Consider the following 10,391-nt stretch of genomic DNA (forward strand, 5'->3'; position numbering starts at 1 on the left):
AGTCCTGTGACTGGGGTGTTGCGATAGATGGTTACAGGCTCTTCAGGAGGGACAGGCAGGGTAGGCGAGGTGGTGGGGTGGCGATGTATGTGAAGCAGGGGCTGGACTGTGTGGAACTTCAGGTCGGCGATGGCAAAGTTGAGAGCCTCTGGGTAAGGATCAAGGGACGAACGAATAAAGGGGATGTCGTTGTGGGAGTCTATTACAGACCGCCTGGCCAGGACGATAGCGCCGATAAATTATTCTTTACAGAACTAAGAGAGGCCTCGAGATTAACTCCCCTTGTCCTTATGGGGGACTTCAACTTGCCAGACGTTAACTGGGAGTGCCACACGGCTGACACGAGCAAGTCCAGGAGGTTCATGAAGCACCTAGATGATAACTTCTTGGTGCAGGTGCTAACGGAGCCAACTAGGAAAGGCGCCCTCCTTGACCTGTTGCTGGAAAACAGAGAGGGTCTGGTGGGAGATGTGGTGATTGGTGGCCGCCTCGGTCATAGCGACCATGAAGTGGTTGAGTTCAAAATTTACGGTGACAGAAGGAAAAGTGCCACCAAAACCTCATCCCTAGATATGGGGAAAGCGGACTTCAGGCTGCTCGGGGAACTAGTCAGCAAGGTCCCCTGGGAAGCTGCTCTTGAAGGCCTCGATGTCCACCAGTGCTGGTCACTCTTTAAGCGATGCCTCCTAGAAGCACAAGATCAGGCAATTCCTAAATACCGCAAGTCAGGCAGGCGGGGCAGGAGGCCGTTGTGGCTGACCAGGAACATTCTTATGGAGATTAGGCGGAAACAGAGAGTGTTTCGCTACTGGAAGGAGGGCCAGGTGACATGGAAAGAATACAGGGATGCTGTTCGTGTTTGTAGGAAGAAAATTCGTGTGGCTAAAGCACACCTAGAGTTGAAGCTGGCTGTGTCTGTGAGAGAAAATAAAAAGGGTTTTTTTAGATATGTGAATGGAAAAAGGAGAACTAAAGAATACATAGGGCCGCTCCTTGATAGGGAAGGTCTTCTCACAGACGATGACATAGGCAAAGCAGAGACGCTTAACGCCTTCTTTGCCTCTGTCTTCAATGCCGATGATGGGCTTCGGGACCCAGGGTGCCCTGAGCTGGAGGACCGGGACGGTGGGGATGACAAACTCCCAACCGACCCTGAACGTGTGCGGGATTTGCTACTCCACCTGGATCCCTACAAGTCCATGGGTCCGGATGGGATTCATCCCCGGGTGCTGAAGGAGCTGGCGGACGTCATCGCGGAACCTCTCTCAATTATTTTTCAATGATCCTGGGAATCTGGAGAGGTCCCGGTAGACTGGAAGCTGGCAAATGTTGTGCCGATTTTCAAGAAGGGTCAGAAAGAAGACCCTAGCAATTACAGGCCTGTCAGTCTCACATCAGTGCCTGGTAAAATCATGGAGAAGATGGTTCTCGAACTTATTGAGGCGCACCTGGGGGACAAAGCAGTCATTGGTCCCAGCCAGCATGGGTTTGTGAAGGGTAGGTCTGCCTAACTAACCTGATTTCCTTTTATGATAAGATCACCCGTATGGTGGACCAAGGAAAACCAGCTGATGTGATTTTTTTGGACTTCAGCAAGTCTTTTGACACGGTTTCCCATAGGATCCTACTGGACAAAATGTCCACCATACAGCTAAATAAAAACATCATAGGATGGGTGAGCAATTGGCTAACGGGCAGGGCCCAAAGGGTTATGGTGAATGGCGCTGCGTCAGGCTGGCGGGCGGTCACCAGTGGGGTCCCTCAAGGCTCCATTTTAGGGCCGGTACTTTTCAATATTTTTATAAACGATCTGGATGTAGGAATAGAAGGTATTTTGAGCAAGTTTGCCGATGACACCAAACTTGGAGGAGTTGTGGACTCGAATGAGGGTGGAAAGGCCTTGCAGAGGGATCTGGATAGGTTGGAGAGCTGGGCGATCGCCAACCGCATGAAGTTCAATAAGAGCAAGTGCCGGGTCCTGCACCTGGGACGGGGAAACCCTGGCTGCACGTACAGACTGGGCGATGAGACGCTGGAGAGCAGCCTAGAAGAGAGGGATCTGGGGGTCGTGGTAGACAGCAAGTTGAATATGAGCCAGCAGTGTGCCCTGGCAGCCAGGAGGGCCAACCGTGTCCTGGGGTGCATCAAGCACGGCATCGCTAGTAGGTCAAGGGAGGTGATTGTCCCGCTCTACTCTGCGCTGGTGCGGCCTCACCTCGAGTACTGTGTGCAGTTCTGGGCACCACAGTATAAAAAGGACATGAAACTGTTGGAGAGTGTCCAGAGGAGGGCTACGAAGATGGTGAAAGGCCTGGAGGGGAAGACGTACGAGGAACGGCTGAGGGCACTGGGCCTGTTCAGCCTGGAGAAGAGGAGGCTGAGGGGAGACCTCATCGCAGTCTACAACTTCCTCGTAAGGGGGTGTCGAGAGGCAGGAGACCTTTTCTCCATTAACACCAGCGACAGGACCCGCGGGAACGGGGTTAAGCTGAGGCAGGGGAAGTTTAGGCTTGACATCAGGACGGGGTTCTTCACAGAGAGAGTGGTTGCACACTGGAACAGGCTCCCCAGGGAAGTGGTCACTGCACCGAGCCTGACTGAATTTAAGAAGAGATTGGACTGTGCGCTTAGTCACATGGTCTGAACTTTTGGGTAGACCTGTGCGGTGTCAAGAGTTGGACTTGATGATCCTTAAGGGTCCCTTCCAACTCAGGATATTCTATGATTCTATGATTCTATGTAATCTAAGTTATATGTTGTAGGAAGATGCTGCAGGATCAACGACAGGTCAACTTTGCAAGGAGCCGGGCAGTGCAACAAGGACTTGAGCTAAGCTGGTGCTGGTGTCCAGACATCCAACTCCACCTGCCCTGAGTGGCCACTTTGGCAGATGAAGACCTAATCATCAATAGTTCTTATGAACATTTTCCAAGAAAGACCTATGGAATGAAAAGATACACCTGCCTATTAATCCTGTCCTGTTAAATCCTTGTCCTGTTAAAGGACAAGGAATAATGATGAGAATACTTGTATGCTAAAGTATGGGGATCTGAGTGTGACACAAATGTTATGGAATAAGGGGTGGAGGTAGTACTGGGTCTGGCTGGAATGTTAACTTTCCCTGCACACAGCAGTGTTATCACACCAGTGTTGTGTCTACTGCTGAGCAGCACTCGCACAGCATCGGGCCTCTCTCTAACCCTCCTAGGGGGTGGGCAAAAAGTGAGAAGAGAAACATCACTATATTTTTATTATTATATTATTATATTACTATTGTATTATATAATATAATATATAAATATTATATAACTGTATATATTATATTATAATTATATTATACTAAAGTTAAGTAAATCTTAATCATCTTTGTCTCAATTTGAGGTAATTCATTCCCTTTGTCCATGCACAGCAATCCAAATAATATTTCATATGATGAAATTCCCACATCCTTTCTTGGTGCAGTTTGAATTCGGAGAAGTGCCAAAGGTAAGCACTTCGTCTGGGGAAGCCAAGTTTCCAGAACTTAGTCAATTGCTTCTGTACTGTCTGATTCTTTCCACCCTTCCAGAAGAGGAACGATGCCAACGAGTGTGAAATTCCCACTTAATACCTAGAGTTCACATTAGCCCTTGCAATATGTCTGACATAAAGTGATTTCCTTGATCAGAGTCAATATTTTCAACAATTCCATACCTGTGAGTTATTTGTTCTAGAATTACTTTAGTTACTATGTTCGCACTAGCAGGTACTAAAGGGAAAGCTTCTACCCACCCTGACAAGTGATCTACCAAGACTAATAAGTATTTAAATCTACCTACTCTAAGGAGTTCTGTAAAATCTACCTGTACTTTTTGGAAGCATTGAATTCCTGGTTCTCACCCCCCTTTGGGCTGACTGCAGATAATTTTCCTATTTACCTTTTGACATACTATACAACTCCTGCATACTTGTTCAGCCAGAGTATATATATTCCTACACATATGTATTTCCAGAGCACAGCATCACACATTGCTTGAATTCCCCAGTGACCCTCTTGATGCAAAACAGTTAATATTTACCTCATTAGCACTTTATTCAGCATGTCTCTCCCATCAGGGAGTATCTGTTTTCCTTTGGACTTCATGACTCCTAATTCCTTAAAAACCTCTTTCTCTTAAAACTTTTTACTTCTTTTTAGTTTTGGGTAGGGGTAGCTCAACAATTCCCTGAATCCCCTCTGGATTTATTCTTTGTTCCCCCTCAGACACTAGATGCCCTAAATACTTCTCTTTCTATGTATTGTAATGTAGTTTCCAATACTTTCAAGCCCTGTTTTCCCAGAAAGTTTAATAGCTTGCTGGTGGCTTCCTTCACAACTGTTTTCTCCTGTCTTGACAATAAAAGATCATCCACATATTGTAACAGTAGCACCTCCTCGGGAGGTTGGAATTGCTCCAAAATCTGTTCTAGAACTTGCCCAAATAAATTGGTGGCCCTGAGGTAAAATTGTCCATCTGTATTGTTGCTTCTGCCCCATTTCAGGGTCTTTCCACTCAAAGGCAAATATATCTTTGCTCTCAGGGTCTGAGAGCACCCCATTAATAATACCATTATTCCAGCCTAACAATTTACTATTTGAATGCCCAATTTCATTATCAAATCCCTTCCCCACAAGTTAGACCCTGCTTTGGGTGCATACCATAATTGCCCAGTGATCATTCTATCCCTGGTCTCAGCTTGGCATCCCCAAAAGCAGCATTGTTATCCCAGTCCCTTCTACCCTCACCACATTTAGGGTTTCGTTAGTTAATTTAAGCCTTAATACTTTACAGGCCAGTAATGATCCAGCCGCCTCAGTGTACTGGGTTCATATGGCAAGGTTCTGATATTGGGGGGCGGTGGGGGGCGCTGCAGTGATAGCCCCTGTGAGAAGAATCCAGCAGCTGCCCCATATTAGATAAGGGCCAGTGTCAGCTGGTTCCAAAGGGGAACCACTGCTGTCCAGAGCCAAGTCATGAGCAATGTAGTTGCAATGTTGTCATGAGCAATGTAGATGTGCCGCTGAGAGCACATCCAAGAAAATGAAAAAAACCCTGCTGCACAACAGCAGCTGGGAGGAGAGCGAGGAGGGAGAAACCTCCTTGCAGACACCAAGGTAAGTGCAGAAGGAGGAGGAGGAGGCACTCAAGTTGCCAGAGCTGAAGCCCCCCCACGGCCCACAGAGAGGCCTCTGGTGGAGCAGGCTGTCCCCCCCTCCCCCACAGTCCCTTGTGCAGCACGGTGGAGCAGAACTCCATGCTGCAGCCCGTGGAGAGGAGTCCATGAGTAGGTGATCCAGAAGGGGGTCCCAGGGGTCCCAAGCTGGACCAACCCACTCCTGATGAATAGACCCCCGTGGCACAGACCCTCGCCTGGAACAGCTCCCAAAGAGCCTGTTTTTCGCTGCCCGTGAAGAAACCCACACAGGACTAGCCCAGGAAGGTCGGCACCCCGCAGGAGGGACCCCACGCTGGAGCAGAGGAGAGAGCAACCATGAAGGAATGGTGGAAACGAAGCACCACAGACCAACTGCAGCCCCCACTCCAGGCCCCCCCATGCCACTCAGGGCAGGGAAGAGGTGGAAGAAAGTGGATGGGGGAAGGTGCCCCCAGCTTGTTTCTCTGTTTCTCACTGCTCTAAGCCCGTCAGCAATTGGTAATAAATTTTCTTTTCTTTTCTTACTCCTATTGTTGTTTTTGATGACTTGTGGAAAACGGACTCCACAATCAGTAAGATTGTAAAGTAGGTATATTTATTCAGCGCTGGGCAGCACGGGGGTAGTCCCGCCAAAGTCAAATTTTTCTACCAAGTCTGTAAATCCCCAGGATGTATCATCCTGAGCTACTGCATGCAAAATTTTATTCTTTTCCTAAATCTTCTCTAGGTCAGTCTCAATCTGTTTTTGTTTGTTGACATATACACAGCAAGTTTGGTTTATGACTGTACACAATCCTCCCTCCTTGGCTAAAAGTATATCTAATCCCATGCTATTCTGAAGCACTACTTTATGTAGGGAGGAAATTTCTTCCTGTAATGCCAAAAGAGCATCAGCTGTGGCATTTTCAATAATTTCTAATGTGGCTGAGATATTTACAACAGCTTTTTTAATTCACTTATTCCCAGGGATGGAATCAACCACCTTACAAAACTATGGAATCCCATGGGTCTCATCACGAGGGGGTTATTCGAAACAATATGTGTTTGTCTCTATAAGGTCCGGACTGTTCCCGGAGGTGGTTCAGTGAATATACCCCCTTGAGGGCTAAGATAGCCCCCGATACAATGACCCTTCCAATTTAAGGGTAAGCTTTTTCTAGCACGCCCATCTCCACATAGCCAATAGAATCCTTTTTGTAGCTTGCAAATTTGCACAAGAGAAATGAGCCCGTGAGATCCTGAGTTCGTATCCTTTTTCTCAGCACATACTGTGACACCTACACCATAATCTAATTTTAGTAAGATTAAAAGTTATATGTTAACATTGTTGCATGGGAGTAGTTCAGATCTCTCCCCTAGATGTTCACAATCATCCTTGCCAAATTGACATGTTCTGTTTCTTGGGTGTGCAAAGGTCAGTATCCAATTCATACTGGGTATGCCCCCATACAGGGAATTCTAGGTTTCCTCTAGGCAGCAGTGTGCACACCCAACACTCAGAAAGGTTGAAACTATCATTCACTGCATGGATGAGTTTCACATAGGTATTGTGCACTTACTGTTCAGTTTCCTTGACCAATGGTACCATTAAGATCGTGAGAAATGTAACCTTCCAGGTTGCACCTGAGTAACCTTCCATGGGGTCTTGGGTGCCTTTTTCACTCTGTTGTGATGGATCCAGGCATTCTGCTCCTTGATTCTGATTGCTGTGACCTAGAACGGTCCTTCCCACTGAGGTTCCAAGGTCTCTGCAAGAGACTTTACATACACATAATCTCCAGGTTGTCTATTGTGCACCAGTCCATCTAACCCTCTACCCGGAGTCCCACTCACATGCTTTCCAATTTCATTAAACTGTTTACCTAAGACCACCATATAGGAGGTCATGATTTCATTCCCTACTTGCATGGATATTCCTCTTTGTATTGCATAGGGTCATCCATATAAGATTTCAAAGGAACTTAGCCCTTCCTTTGCCCTAAAGGGCTAAAGGAAGAGACTGAGGCCAGACCAAACTTGCTTCCTGTCCCAATTTCACAATTTGCTGGTTGATTAAGTGGTTCATTTTTCTACTTGGCCACTCGACTGAGGACGATATGGAGTATGAAGCTGCCAGTCTATACCCAAATGGTGGCTAATTTCTTGTACCACTCTTGAGATAAAGTGTGGTCCCCTGTCAGAGGATATAGTTGCTGGAACTCCAAAACGTGGTATTATTTCTTGTATCTTAATTACCTCTCGAGCCTTGGCTGTTCTAGTCAGAAATGCTTCTGGCCATCCTGAAAAGGTGTCAGTTAATACCAACAAATACTGATACCCCCCCCTTTTCTTGGGAGTTAAAAAAAATAATAATTTACCACTGTTTGGAGATTGATTATACCAATTAGGCCCTATCCATTTTCTATTTAAAAACTCTTATACTACTTCAGCTCCCCAACATGCTTTAATATGTTTTCCAATCACCATTCAATTTAATATGGTATCACAATTCTCCCAGCATTTATTTACATTAAACCTGTAGGTAACATTTCCCGTTTACATCTTAGAGTATTCTACTTAATTTTCTAAAGCTTTTGTTAATGCCTGGTTTTCTGTTCCTGGTACTAGTGCCAAAATTTGACTTTCAGATGCTAGTTCTGCCACCCCTTTGGCTCCTGCATCAGCCAATCTACATGTATTTCCCCTTTCAATATCAGTATCCCCTTGATGTCCTTTAGTGTCAACTTTAGTAGGCAGGTATACCGCTCAGAGTAATTTCAGTCTCTCTTCTGCATGTTTAAAAGTTCTCTCTCCTTCCAAATTGCCCCATGTGCATGCACCACACCAAAGGCATATTTCAAATCTGTCCAAATGTTTGCCAGCTCAAAAGCTCTTATCAAGGCAGTGATTTCCACCTTTTGGGCTGATGTTTGTTACCATGTATCCTGTGAGGCGAAATCTCTGGCGGACGAATTTGCTGCCATCTATATACCAATCCTCCGCATCTTCTAGGGGGATCCTTTAAGTCTGGTCAGCTGGAGTATACTGTGTCTGTGGTCTTGATGAAATCATGAATGGGTAATCTGGAAACTCTGTTACTAAGGAAAGAGGCTGAGTTCACAGTATTAGTGCCAAAAAAAAAATTTAGTAAACTAATAGTCCATTATACTCATTTCTTTTCTTCTTCAGTAATTATCATTTGTGTATTGTAACAGTGTCCCCTTTTCCCGAAGGGGTCTTTCAAGCTTCAAAATCACAGTTTCCGAATATGGTGGGGCTATTCTTGAACCCCTGTGGTAACACTGTCCAAGTAAGCTGAGTTTTCCATCCTCTATTAGGATTTTCCCATTCAAAGGCAAAGAGTTTCTGGCTTTCAGTTGCCACGGGCAGGCAAAAAAAGGCATCCTTTAAATCTAGTACCATGAACCAAACTTGACTGTTTTTCTCAGTTTGTAATTTCAATCATTTTTTCCCAATTTAAATTTCAAGCATTGCAAAAAAAACGCCTTTTCCTGTTGGCCAGTTGCTCCTATTACATTTACAGACTAATTAACACAGAGAAAGAGGCTCCCATAACCAACAAAAATTTCAAGCCTCTGTCTTCGTTTCCTAGCTTTATTTCAACTAGTGGACCTGCTAGGGTAGATGCCCCAGGTCCCCGTTATTCCTGACTGTTGTAAGTTTATCCTGCAGCCTAAGACAATTTCTTTCTGATATCAGGGGCCGATTGCCCTAGAAAGAAGCTAGCCAATTGCCTCTGTTTGTATTCCGAAGCCAGGTCCAAATTCTTTTTGTTTTGTTTTGTTTTCCATTGAATTTCAAAGTTGGTCCAAAAATTCCATAGGGGTTTCTTTTGGACCTTGTTGGAACAGATTCTCAATTCCCGATTTAACCAGATTTTGGTATTTACATATCCGTTCATTATTTCTGGGGTAATTAGGGTCTCAGTGGGGGTTCGGTCAGGGGAATGCAATTGTCCACAGTTCCCTGAGTGGTCCCATTGGCAATCTGAGTTCACACATGAACTCAGGTTGTTTTAAAAGTTAGCTGCTTTTCTGTTGCTATGACAACTCTCTAGGACCCATCACAGTCCCTCTGCCCCAAAGGGCTCACACTGGTGATTTTGAGATCTCAGCCTTGTGAATTTGAGATCTCAGCCTCCGGTTGAGGCGGAACTCTGTTAAATACTACATGCCATACAACCTTTAATACCTTCAACAACCCTTTTAACGCTTCCTTTACCAGCCTGTACCTTTCTCATGCCAACACCAAAGGCTCAGTCAGGGGCTAACTTAATTCCATACCTTTTCCCTCCAAGATACTGAAACAACATATCAGTATACAACATTTCATCCTATTTCCCTTCTCCCCTCAAAAACATTAATTGCAAGATAGTGTTATAGTCGATTGATCCATAAAGTGGCCATTTAGCTTATGTAGTGGCCACCATTGATTGCAATACTTAGTGAAAGTCCTCTTGCTTTCCGTGCCCCCCAGTTCTAACAATATCCTTTCAATGTGCCAATATGCACCCAAGGAGGCTTTCTTTAAAACGTCTTTGTTTTGGATATTACCCATTTCCTTGATTTCCCATTACCTTTTATTTATTTATATTAGTTACTCTCCTCCCTTGTTTCAATTTCCACACAAACCTTTTTACTGCGGGTTTTTACTATCTTTTCCTAATCTTCTTCCCAAATGTCCCAATTCTCTGAGATTAAACTCTTCTTTCCACATACAAACTTTACTACATGTATTTCAGTTTCTTAATGAGCCTCGTTCCAATCATAAATCTGCAGGACTTCGGGAAAACACCTGAAGCACTCACTTCCGTCTTCTAGACAAACATTACCACCTTTTCCACAGAATTCACATTTCAACAGGACCAAATTTCAAGCCAAATGACAATTTTTCTCATGTACTTTGTTAGTAAGCCCACACATGTTGAGAGGTTTTTGAAACAGCAAGGAGGCCATGACTGGCTGCAGCTGAGCAAACCAAGCTACCAGGACAACTACGAGAAGTTCCCATGACAATGTTCCCATATTGCCTGACTGAGGAATTAAAAAATATTGTTGCCAGCAGCTGGCTTCAAGGACGAGATCTACGTGACTGCTAATCACAAGGGGGTTGTTTTCCTGCAGGTGGGGTTGTTTTCTTGCAGTTGTTTCTCTGAGTGCTTTTTTTTCTGTCATGCCGAAAACATGACAGACACCAGTATGGTCAGATCATGCTCT

This window comes from Anas acuta, chromosome W (genome assembly GCF_963932015.1).
Source record: "Anas acuta chromosome W, bAnaAcu1.1, whole genome shotgun sequence".
Taxonomy (NCBI): Eukaryota; Metazoa; Chordata; class Aves; order Anseriformes; family Anatidae; genus Anas; species Anas acuta.